Below are 12,289 nucleotides of genomic sequence, written 5' to 3' on the forward strand. Positions count from 1 at the left end.
TAAAATAACATGAAAAGGGGGGGGGGGGGGGGTGGGCGGGAAGGGAAACCAACCCACCCTCCCGGGAAGCCACTCCAAGTCAGCCGGCACCATATATCGGAGTATTTATAAGTCCCCATCAGATTCCCCAGGACTCCCCGGGCAGGCAAATCAAAGATAAAAATACATTAGCCCACCCCACCACCCCGTAGCAGTCCGCCACCTTTACCAGTCTAGAGGGCAGTCAAGGAGGGTCGCCTCTCCGGTCATCAACATGCGGGGCCCAGAGGGGTAGAGCAAAACCGGGTAGAAAGCAGCAGGAGCATACCAGAAGTCAGGCTGATAAAGTGCTGGAGGCCCATCTCACAATTCACGCACTCCCTCCCTCCGGCGTGGGTGTTCGGGATCCGCGGCGGCGTCTCTGAGGCCTCGGCGGGGCCGACCTCCATGAGGACTGCAGCCCGGACCTTCCCCCCGTTGGAGGGAGAAACATCAGCCCGTTCGGGAGAAGAACAGGGTCAGCGTCCAGGAAAGTAAATAGAGCCGGGAGATCGCCTGGGGAACGGAGGTGGAACGACCGCTGATCTCTCCTGAAGATCACCGTTAGGGGGTACCCCCAGCGGTAAGTAACCCCCCGCCGGCGGGCAGCCTCCAACACAGGGCGGAGCATGGCTCTTCTCTGTAGGGTAGCTCTGGAAACATCAGGTAGAATCTTAACGGGCGCCCCATCAAAATCCACATCACCCGCCTCCCACGCTCTACGCAAGATCAGTTCCTTGTGGGAGTAATGGTGGAGACGGCAGATAACATCTCGCGGTCTATTAATGTCCTGCGACCGTGGCCCCAGAGCCCTATGTATCCTGTCAAATTCCAGGGTCTGCGGCAGCGGAGAGCCAGGCAGCCTGCGGAAGATGGCGGTGGCCGTAACGGCCAGGTCCTCAGATCCGGTCGCCTCCGGGATGCCTCGCAGCCGGAGATTATTTCGCCTACACCTGTCTTCAATTTCTTCCTGGTGGAGCTGAAGCAGGGTAGCGGCATCAATGTGGGCGTCCTGCAATCTCTCCAGCGCACTAACTCTGGATTCCAAGTCCGTCGCTGAGTTTTCCCCCGCCACCAGGCGCTCCGTGATGGAGCTCAGTTCACCTCTCACCTCTTGTAGCTCCTTGCGGTGTTGTGTCTCCAGGCGGCCGATAAGAGCTTCGATGTCCGTCCGGGTAGGGAGTGCTCTAAGAAGCGCCCACAACTCCGCATTTCCCTCGGTACCCGCCGCAGACACTAGCGGGGGTGTAGTACATGACCGCAGGGTAGGCGGGACATCAGTGAGCGAGTCCGCACCAAGCGAGACAGCCGGCGATGACGGGCCACTCTCCGGGACTTCCTCTCCCTCTGCACGTGCGGCCGCCATCTCAGGGGTAGCGTGAGGCAGTCGGGGCTGTGTCAGGAATTGATTAATCGGCCCGCCGGAATCCCGCGGTCTAGCCTGGCTGGGCTTCCCCTTCGTCTTCTGCTTCCTTACAGGCATACCACGGTCAGGCGGTGGGTGAGGAGATCAGCGTAGGCTCCGATAGCCAGGAGGAGAGCGGGAGCTCGGATAGCACACAACCTCACTCCGCCATGTCCGCCATGTTTTTTTTTTTTTTTTTTTCTTTACCTTCCCCTGGTCCCCTGTTGTCCCGCCCTTACCTTCCTATACCTCTCCTGACAACACCTTTTTTTTTTTTTTTTTTTTTTTTTTTTGGACTTAAGGGACACCCTGCTGTGAGTCTTTCCCTCTCCCACTCTTAACCCCCCTTTCTGTCCTTTCCCCCCTCCCTTCCCCCCCTCTCTCTCTTCCCGGTCTCTCTCCCCTTCTGGTTGAGGATGGACAGCCTGTCACTGTACTCCTTAAACGCGAAAGGGCTTAACACCCCGGAGAAACGCCGTATGTTAATGCATGACCTAAAAAGGGCGAAAATTGATATAGCTTATATCCAGGAAACTCACTTTAACCCTTTCATGACTAAGCCTATTTTTGGAATTTGGTGTTTACAAGTTAAAATCCATATTTTTTGCTAGAAAATTACTTGGAACCCCCAAACATTATATATATTTTTTTAGCAGAGGCTCTAGAGAATAAAACGGCGATTGTTGCAATATTTTATGTCACACGGTATTTGCGCAGTGGTGTTTTAAACGCAACTTTTTGGGAAAAGGGACACTTTCATGAATAAAAAAAAAACAAAACAGTAAAATTAGCCCAATTTTTTTGCGAAATGTGAAAGATAATGTTACGCCGAGTAAATAGATACCAAACATGTCACACTTTATAATTGCGCGCACTTGTAGATTGACGACAAAGTACGGTACCTAAAAATCTCAATAGGCGACGCTTTAAAAATTTTTTACGGTTACCAGGTTAGCGTTACAGAGGAGGTCTACTGCTAGAATTATTGCTCTCGCTCTGACGATCGCGGCGATACCTCACATGTGTGATTTGAACACCGTTTACATACGCGGGCGCGACTTCCGTATGCGTTTTCTTTGCTTCGCGAGCTCGCGGGGACGGCGGGCGCTTTGAAATTTTTTTTTTTATTTTTTTATTTTTTTTATTTATTTTTAAATGACTAAATTGTTTAAAAAAAAAAAAAAAAAATTTGATCACTTTTATTGCTGTCACAAGGAATGTAAACATCCCTTGTGACAGTAATAGGTGGTGACAGGTACTCTTTATGGAGGGATCGGGGGTCTAAAAGACCCCCCACCCCTCCTTTACACTTCAATGTATTCAGATCGCCGAAAACGGCGATTCTGAATACCGGATATTTTTTTAAAACCGGCGCCATTGGCAGCCGAGTAAACGGGAAGTGACGTCATGACGTCGCTTCCGTGTTTACGATGAGGAGACTGGAACGAAGCCGATTACGGCTTCGTTCCAGTTCCTCCCCAGCAGCCAGAGCCGACGGATCGCAAATCGGTGCTCCCGATCGAGCGGGAGCACCGGTAACAGCGGCGAGAGGCGGCGGGAGGGGGGGACGTCCCCTCCCGCTCCTCCGGCATAACAGCCGAGCGGCTTTTAGCCGCATCGGTTGTTATGCCTGGATAGCCAATCGCCTGCTGTAAAAAACGGTACCGGGATGATGCCTGCAGGTGCGGGCATCATCCCGGTATAACCCTCGGAAGCCGAGTACGCAGATGTGCGTACGCTCGGCGGGAAAGGGTTAAAGAGGATCGGCTGCCGGTCCTCAAGAACAGATTCTTTCCTCTGACGTACCACTCCACTAATAAAACTAAATCTCGAGGTGCCTCTATCCTCATCTCCTGTAATGTACCTTGGACTCTCACGGACTCCGAGATAGACCTGGAAGGACGTTATGTCTTCCTCAAAGGACTGGTGGGAGGTGCACGGTTGACACTAGCGAATGTCTACGCCCCTAACGAGGGCCAGGACGCGTTTGTGCGGCGTCTTTTGACCAAGTTGACTGCCTTCCAGGAGGGCCAACTGATCCTGGGCGGAGACTGGAATGTACCCCTGGCCCCCCACGTGGATACCTCGGCGGGTTCGTCCTCCTTACCTATTAGTGCTCGTAAGCGTATCGTCGCGTGTCTCCATGAGTCACAACTAGTCGATATCTGGCGCTTACAGCACCCGGGTGACAGGGACTATACCTTCTACTCTCCTCCACACAAAATTTACACAAGAATTGATTACTTTCTTATACCCCATAGCCAATTACATGCGGTCAGGGCCTCCTCAATAGGTCAAAAGACATGGTCGGATCATGCCCCCATTATGCTGACTTACAAGCTGTCTGCCACTTCTTTCCGGCGGACACGTTTTTGGCGTCTCAATGACAGCTTGTTACAGCGACCTGAGATACTGGAGGAGGTGACTAGGGAGCTTACTTTTTACTTTCAGATGAACACGACGGCTGACTCCTCCCCGGGGGCGGTGTGGGAAGCACACAAAACGGTCATTCGGGGTGTCCTGATTAAACATGGCTCGCGCATCAAAAAAGAGACTGGGAAACAATTGGACTCGCTTCTGGCCAAACTCCAGGTTCTGGAGTCAAAACACAAGGCCTCCCTGGATCCATCCGTGGAGGCTGAACTTTCCTCTCTTCGAAGCCAGGTCAATGACCTCCTTGGCTACAAAGCCAAGGCGGCGTTACAAAAATGCAGACTCGTGGCCTATGAATCGGGTAATAAGTGCGGGCGTAGTCTGGCGCGGGCGGTCCGAGACACTAAGACACAGACCTATGTCCCTCGAATTAGGTCGGAAGCGAATGTGGATGTCGGCCTCCCGCACCAGATAGCGGCTGCATTCAAAAACTTTTACAATACCCTTTACAATCTACCACCCCCTCCGGGAGGACGACCTCTGATGGAGGCGTATGTGAGTTCTAGTCAGATTCCCACATTATTACCTGACAGTGTAGCTGAATTGGAGGCCCCGATAACTCCTGAGGAGTTGGAGTCGGCGTTTAACACGGCTAAACCTGGGAGGGCGCCTGGACCGGATGGCTTCACCCTCCCGTATTATAAGATGTTATTCCCCATCCTTAGCCCTCATATGGTGACCTTTTTTAATGACATAGGGAACACGGCCACCTTCGTCACTGATACTACTCGGGCTCATATCACGGTCATCCCCAAAGAAGGCAAAGACCCCTTGGCCTGTAGTAGCTACAGACCAATCTCATTGTTAAATACGGATCTTAAATTATTTACCAAGATATTAGCAACACGATTGGCCAGACATGTGCAGTCCCTAGTCCATCAGGATCAGGTGGGCTTCATTCCCACGAGGGAAGCCAGAGACAGTACAATCAAGGTATTGAATCTGATCCACGTTGCGAACCAGGGCCCCACTCCTTCCATTTTCCTTAATACAGACGCGGAAAAAGCTTTCGACCGGGTTAACTGGGAGTATATGTCCGCGGTCCTCCACCACATAGGCTTAGGCGAGAAAATGCTTAGGTGGATAGCCCAATTATACGCTACTCCGACGGCACAAATTAAGGTGAATGGGATACTGTCGGAGCCCCTGCTGATTAAAAATGGAACCAGGTAGGGCTGCCCGTTGTCGCCGCTTCTTTTTGCCCTCTCCTTGGAGCCCTTTCTATGTAGGGTTAGGAATAACCCCGATATCCAAGGTATAGTTGCGGGTGATGCTCACTTCAAGGTCTCTGCGTATGCGGATGACTTGCTGTTCTCCCTCTCCAATCCAGTGATATCCCTCCCGAATCTCCTCCGGGAATTCGAGGAATATGGGCAAGTCTCTAACCTAAAGATTAATTACACTAAATCGGAAGCCATGGGAGTGGCACTGTCGCAAGCGACCATGCAGGGGCTTCGGTCCAGCTTTAATTTTAAATGGACGTCCACGGCGCTGTCGTACCTGGGGACTTTTGTCCCGGCAAATCTAAATCACGTCTTTAAACTCAATTTCCCTCCCCTGCTGACCAGAACCAGGACTCTTATGGAATCCTGGAATAAAGGCCTTCATTCATGGTTTGGCAGGTGTAACCTGCTTAAGATGTGCATCCTGCCCAAATTTTTATATCTGCTGCAGGCACTCCCTATTTCGGTACCCACGCCATATTTTCGACAGGTTCACGGTTTGTTTACTGGCTTTATTTGGGCATATAGGAAGCAGAGATTGGCCCGGAATTTACTCTCCATGCCCAAACTCTTCGGCGGCCTTGCCGTTCCTGATGTAAAGAAATACTATCAGGCGGTACACCTCGGTAGAATTGTAGACTGGTGCCGGCACCGGGATCTGAAACTGTGGATCCGGTTGGAGCAGGCCCAGGTCCGGGTGCCGTTATCAGGGGCTGCCTGGTGTTATAGACACCTCCCGGCCCACATGAAGAGGCATCCCCTGATAGGGACGACGCTACGGGTGGGGTCACAGATTTACTCAAAGGGGTCGCTATCTACGCCTAACTCCCCGCTATTTCCTATTATGGGGAACCCACAATTCTCCCCTGGTATGGACCCCCATCTTCTGCAGGCCATGTCCAGTAGCGGGTGCACACAAGCACGATGTTTCCGGACAGGTGGGGACTGGCCGTCTATAGAGGCGCTCTGTAATACATCGGGACCCTATAAATTAGCCTTCTGGACTGCTGTCCAACTTAGACACTTTCTTCGAACCCTCCCATCTTCCCTCCGATTTGACGGACCGTTGACTGCCTTTGAGGAATGTTGCTCTGGCAACGGGGTGCTTCCAAGAACGCTGTCCACAATGTACAATCTCCTTATCACACCCGGGGATGATACTCACTTGACCTTCCTGACAAAATGGGAGAGGGACTTGAACTGTACGTTTACTCCGAGCCAGACTCAAAACATTGTAGCATTGGCCCTGAAATCTACCATCTGTACGACCATACAGGAAACGAACTATAAAATCCTGACGAGATGGTACTTAACTCCTCAGGCTTTGCATTCTTTCTATCCGACTACCTCTGCGCTTTGTTGGAGATGCGGACTGGAACAGGGCACTTTGTTGCATGTGTTTTGGTCATGTTCGAAGTTGTCTCACTTTTGGTCCACTATTAGGACCGTTATTCAAAAATTTACGGAGTATAATGTCCCCAATGACCCGGCCTTCTTCCTCCTGCACGTGAACGCCATGTCCACTAAAAAGTACAAAAAGTCCATTCTATGCCCTCTGGTGAATGCCGCAAGAGCATGTATACCGCTCCACTGGAAAAGCCAGGCCCCTCCATCGGTGGCGTCCTGGGTCCGTAAGGTGGAGGAAATTAGTAGACTGGAGGACCTGGTGCTCACGGGGAGGCAACAGCAGGAAAGATTTAGGAAAACATGGGCACCCTGGCACCAATTTATCTTCTCGCCCGAAGGGGTATCTCTGAGGACCCTGTAATATGTTCGGCGATATATACTGCATGGGGGGTAGGGCAGTCCTGAATCAACCAGAAATCCCCCCCCTCCCCCCCCCCCACCTCTCCCCCCCCTCTTCTTCCCCCCCCCTCTCCTTCCCCCCCCCCTCACCTCACCCCCCTCTCCTTCCCCCCCCCCCTCACCTCACCCCCCTCTCCTTCCCCTCTCAGACTTCCCTGTTAGTGTCCCTTACCTTACACTTAATGGTCCCTGCCTTGGTACTGGGTTTTTTACCGGGGTATCGAGGTTCGGATGAGAGCCCGAGATGGGGGAACTGAAGGGATCTAGACTCCCAAACACGCCTCGGCATTGGAGGTGCTATGGATGGGCCACGTACAATGTTTTTTTTTTTTTTTTTTTTTTTTTTTTATGACCCTGTCCCTCCCGTGAACTCGGCAATATGTTTGATGTATGTTTCCCTTCTCTTCCCTCCCCTTTTCTTTTGTATCCCACCTCTATGTTGTATTACATGTCCATGCCCATGTGGGGCATTGTTTGAAAATTAATAAAATTTATATTTGAAAAAAAAAAAAAAAATAACGAATAACTACGAATACAAAAGAAATATAACGAATGAATTTGAATGAATTCGACATGATTCGGTAATTCTTTAAAGATCTAATGAAACAAAAGGTCAGCTCAAAGTAAATCTTATAGTCCAATCAGCTAAGTAATTTTGTGCCAGAGGATGGATTACTGGCAAAGTGCATTCCTGAGAACTGAGTTAGAAGGGTTTTGTATTGTAATTTGAGCCGAGGAGAAGAGAAGTTGTCATTGTGTGTGTTAAAAGATTCATTAAACAAACGACTTTCCAAACTACGAATCATTATCATGAATGTCTATACATACATAAATAGCGAATTTCAACGAATACGAACGAATGAATTTGACACTCTACGAATAATAACGAATTATCCGAAAACGTATAAACGTAACATAACGAATATAACAGAACTAAATTATGTATTTTACGAATGACAACGAACCGAAACGAAACAAAATTTTCTGTTGTGCACAAGTCTAGTTGTAACATCACAAAATATGGAAAATTTCAAGAGGTGTGAATACTTTTTCAAGGCACTGTGGAACAAAGGTGGATCAGAGACCTACTCACCAACTTACTGAATTGTAGTAGCAGTCTGTAGTGTTGGAGGCCTTCCCTGATGTGGTGAGGAGCGCCAGTCTCCTCATAGGAACCTGGCGTGCAGTGTGGCCAACTGGCCCAGAGTGAAGAAGTGCTGGTATCTCAGTAACAAGGTACGGTGGAGCCGGATGGGTATGCTGTGCTGTTTGCACTGGTTTCACTATGGTAACTAGAGATGAGCTTCGAGTTCAAGTCGAACTCATGTTCAACTCAAACATTGTCTGTTTGGCGAACTACGAACAATTTGGGGTGTTCGCAGCAAATTCGAAAAGCCGTGGAACACCCTATAAAAGTCTATGGAAGAAATCTAAAGTGCTAATTTTAAAGGCTTATATGCAAGTTATTGTCTTAAAAAGTGTTTGGGGACCCGAGTCCTGCCCTAGAGGACATGTATCAATGCAAGAAAATGTTTTAAAAACTGCAGTTTTTTTGGGAGCAGTGATTTTAATAATGCTTAAAGTGAAACAATAAAAGTGAAATATTCCTTTAAATTTCATACTTAGGGGATGTGTATAGTATGCCTGTAAAGTAGCGCTTGTTTCCCGTGCTTAGAACTGTCCCTGCACAAAGTGTCATTTCTGAAGGAAAAAAAGTAATTTAAAAGTACTTGCAGCTATAATGAATTGCCGGCTCCCAGTAATACAGAGAACAGTCATTGAAAGTCATTGGTAAAAAAAAATGTGTGACCTTCAGGTCTGGTATGGATATTAAGGGGAATCCTGCATCAAATGTAAAAAAAAATGACGTGGGGTTCCCCCCAAATATCCATACCAGACCCTTCAGGTCTAGAATGGATTTAAAGGGGAATCCTGCATACATTTTTTTTAAAAATGGCGTGGAGTTCCCCCCAAAAATCCATACCAGACCCTTTATCTGAGCACACAACCTGGCAGGCTGCAGGAAGATAGGGGGGACAAGAGAGTGGCCCCCCTCCTGAACCATACCAGGCCACATGCCCTCAACATGGGGAGGATGCTTTGGGGGTCTGTGACCCCTCAAAGCACCATGTCCCCATGTTGATGGGGACAAGGGCCTCATCCCCACAACCCTTGCTCGGTAGTTGTGGGGGTCTGTGGGCGGGGGGCTTATCAGAATCTGGAAGCCCCCTTTAACAAGGGGACCCCCAGATCCTGCCCCCCTGCTTGAAATGGTAATGGGCACATTGTACCCCTACCATTTCACAAAGAAAGTGTCAAATATTGTATAAAAAAACACACAGACACCGTTGGGATAAGTCCTTTATTAAAAATAAAAAAATATAAAAAAAAGATTCCAGCGGTGGTAATCCACTCTCGGTATCCTGGGATGGGTGATATCTTCTCTGGGGTCCAGCGATGGGCCACCTGTCCTCAGCTAAGAGACCTGTCAGGCTGCCGGGATTCCTGCGGTGTCTTCAGTGGAGACAGGATGCGCTGCGCTGGACATCATCGTTGGACCCTGGACCTGGAGAGGAGAGATCATCCATCACTGGACCTCGGAGAGATGATCACCCATCGCAGGATACCAAAAGTGGATTACCACCGCTGGAATCTTTTTAAAAAAAAAATTATTTTTAATAAAGGACTTATCCCAACGGTGCCTGTGAGTTTTTTTTTACAATTTCTTATACTTTCTTTGTGAAATGGTATGGGTAAAATGTACCCGTTACCATTTCAAACAGTGGGGGCTGGGATCCTTTGTTAAACTGGGCTTCCAGATTCCGATAAGCCCCCCAGCCGCAGACCCCCACAACCATCGGGCAAGGGTTGTGAGGATGATGCCCTTGTCCCCATCAACATGGGGACAAGGTGCTTTGGGGGGCTACCCCCAAAGCACCCTCCCAATGTTGAGGCATGTGGCCTAGTATGGTTTAGTAGGGGGGGACGCTCTTTCATCCCCCCTCTTTTCCTGCGGCCTGCCAAGTTGTGTGTTTGGATAAAGGGTCTGGCATGGATTTTTGGGGGGAACTCCATGCCATTTAAAAAAAAAAATTGGCGTGGAGTTCCCCTTAATATCCATACCAGACCTGAAGGGCCTGGTAATTGAATTTGGGGGAACCCCCCACGCATTTTCTTTTTAATCAATGGCTTTCCATGACTGTTCTCTGTATTATCGGGAGGCAAAAATTCATTATAGCCGCAAGTGCTTTTATATTACTTTTTTTCCTTCAGAAATGACACTTTGTGCAGGTACAGTTCTAAGCACGGGAAACAAGCGCTACTTTACAGGCATACTATACACATACCCTAGGTACGAAATTTAAAGGAATATTTCACTTTTATTGTTTGACTTTAAGCATTATTAAAATCACTGCTCCCAAAAAAATGGCAGTTTTTAAAAACAAAGTTTGCATTGATACACTTTTTATGCCAATAACTTGCATATAAGCCTTTAACTAGTTGCTGACCGCCGGCCGTCCAATGACGGCCAGGCGGCGCACCTATTGTGGTGGGAGGCCGTCATATGACGGCCTCCCGTTTAAACAGGGAATGCGCGCGATCGTGCGAGCCCATCAGAGTACCCGAGTACCTGTCACAGCCCATCAGAGTACCTGTCAGCCCATCAGAGTACCCGAGTACCTGTCACAGCCCATCAGAGTACCTGTCAGCCCATCAGAGTACCCGAGTACCTGTCACAGCCCATCAGAGTACCTGAGTACCTGTCCCAGTCCATCTGAGTACCCGAGTACCTGTCCCAGTCCATCAGAGTACCCGAGTACCTTTCACGGCACATCAGAGTACCCGAGTACCTGTCACGGTCCATCAGGATACCCGAGTACCTGTCACGGTCCATCAGGGTACCCGAGTACCTGTCACGGTCCATCAGAGTACCCGAGCACCTGTCACGGTCCATCAGGGTACTCAAGTACCTGTCACTGTCCATCATGGTACCCAAGTATCTGTCACGGTCCATCAGAGTACCCAAGTACCTGTCACGGCCCATCAAAATACCCGAGTACCTGTTACAGCCCATCAAAGTACCCGAGTACCTGTCACAGCCCATCAAAGTACCTGCGTACCTGTCACGGTTCATCCGAGTACCCGAGTACCTGTCACGGTTCATCCAAGTACCCGAGTACCTGTCACGGTTCATCCAAGTACCCGAGTACCTGTCACAGCCCATCTGAGTACCAGAGTACCTGTCACAGCCCATCTGAGTACCCGAGTACCTATCCCAGTCCATCTGAGTACCCGAGTACCTGTCCCAGTCCATCTGAGTACCCAAATACCTGTCCCAGTCCATCTGAGTACCAGAGTACCTGTCCCAGTCCATCTGAGTACCAGAGTACCTGTCCCAGTCCATCTGAGTACCCGAGTACCTGTCACAGTTCATCTGAGTACCCGAGTACATATCACAGTTCATCTGAGTACCCGAGTACCTATTACAGTTCATCTGAGTACCCGAGTACCTTTCACAGTTCATCAGAGTACCTGTCACAGTTCATCTGAGTACCCGAGTACCTGTCACAGTCCATATGAGTACCTGTCACCGCCCTTCAGAGTACCCAAATACCAGTCACCAAGCCATCAGAGTACCTGTCACCAGGCCATCAGAGTACCCAAGTACCTGTCACCAGGCCATCAGAGTACCCGAGTACCTGTCACCAGGCCATCAAAATACCTGAGTACCTGTCCTCAGGCCATCAGAGTACCCAAGTACCTGCCACCAGGCCATCAGAGTAACCGAGTACCTGTCACCAGGCCATCAGAGTACCAGAGTACCTATCTCCAGCCCATCAGAGTACCCGAGTACCTACTTGCAGCCCATGTCTCATAGAATATACGTCGGGGTGTTTGCTTTCCAAAATGGGGTCATTTTGTGGGTAATTTCACTGTCCTGGTGGTCCAGGACCTTCAAAAGTGTGATGGGTAGGAATGAAATGAGACGTGTCATTTATGCTTCTAGAATGCCTGAACGTACTACTTCAATGTTTGGCCTCTCTATGTGGCCAGGCTGTGTAAAAGTCCTACACATGTGGTATTGCCATACTCAGAAGGAGTAGCAGAATGTGTTTTGGGGTGTAATTTTTGCTATATACATGCTATGTGTTAGAAATATCTTATAAATTGACAATTTTGTGTAAAAAAAAATGCGTTTTAATTTTTTTACACATATTCCAAAAACGTCTGGAAAAAAATTAACCGTTCAAAAGACTCATTATGCCTCACAGATTATACGTTGGGGTGTTTGCTTTCCAAAATGGGGTCATTTTATGGGAAATTCCATTGTCCTGGTACTCCAGGGCCTTCAAAAATGTAATAGGTGGTTGAGAAATGAGATGCGTCATTTTTGCTCGTAGAA

This window comes from Lithobates pipiens, unplaced genomic scaffold, assembly GCF_037356315.1.
Source record: "Lithobates pipiens isolate NorthernLeopardFrog02 unplaced genomic scaffold, aLitPip1_a1.2 Scaffold_30, whole genome shotgun sequence".
Lineage (NCBI taxonomy): Eukaryota > Metazoa > Chordata > Amphibia > Anura > Ranidae > Lithobates > Lithobates pipiens.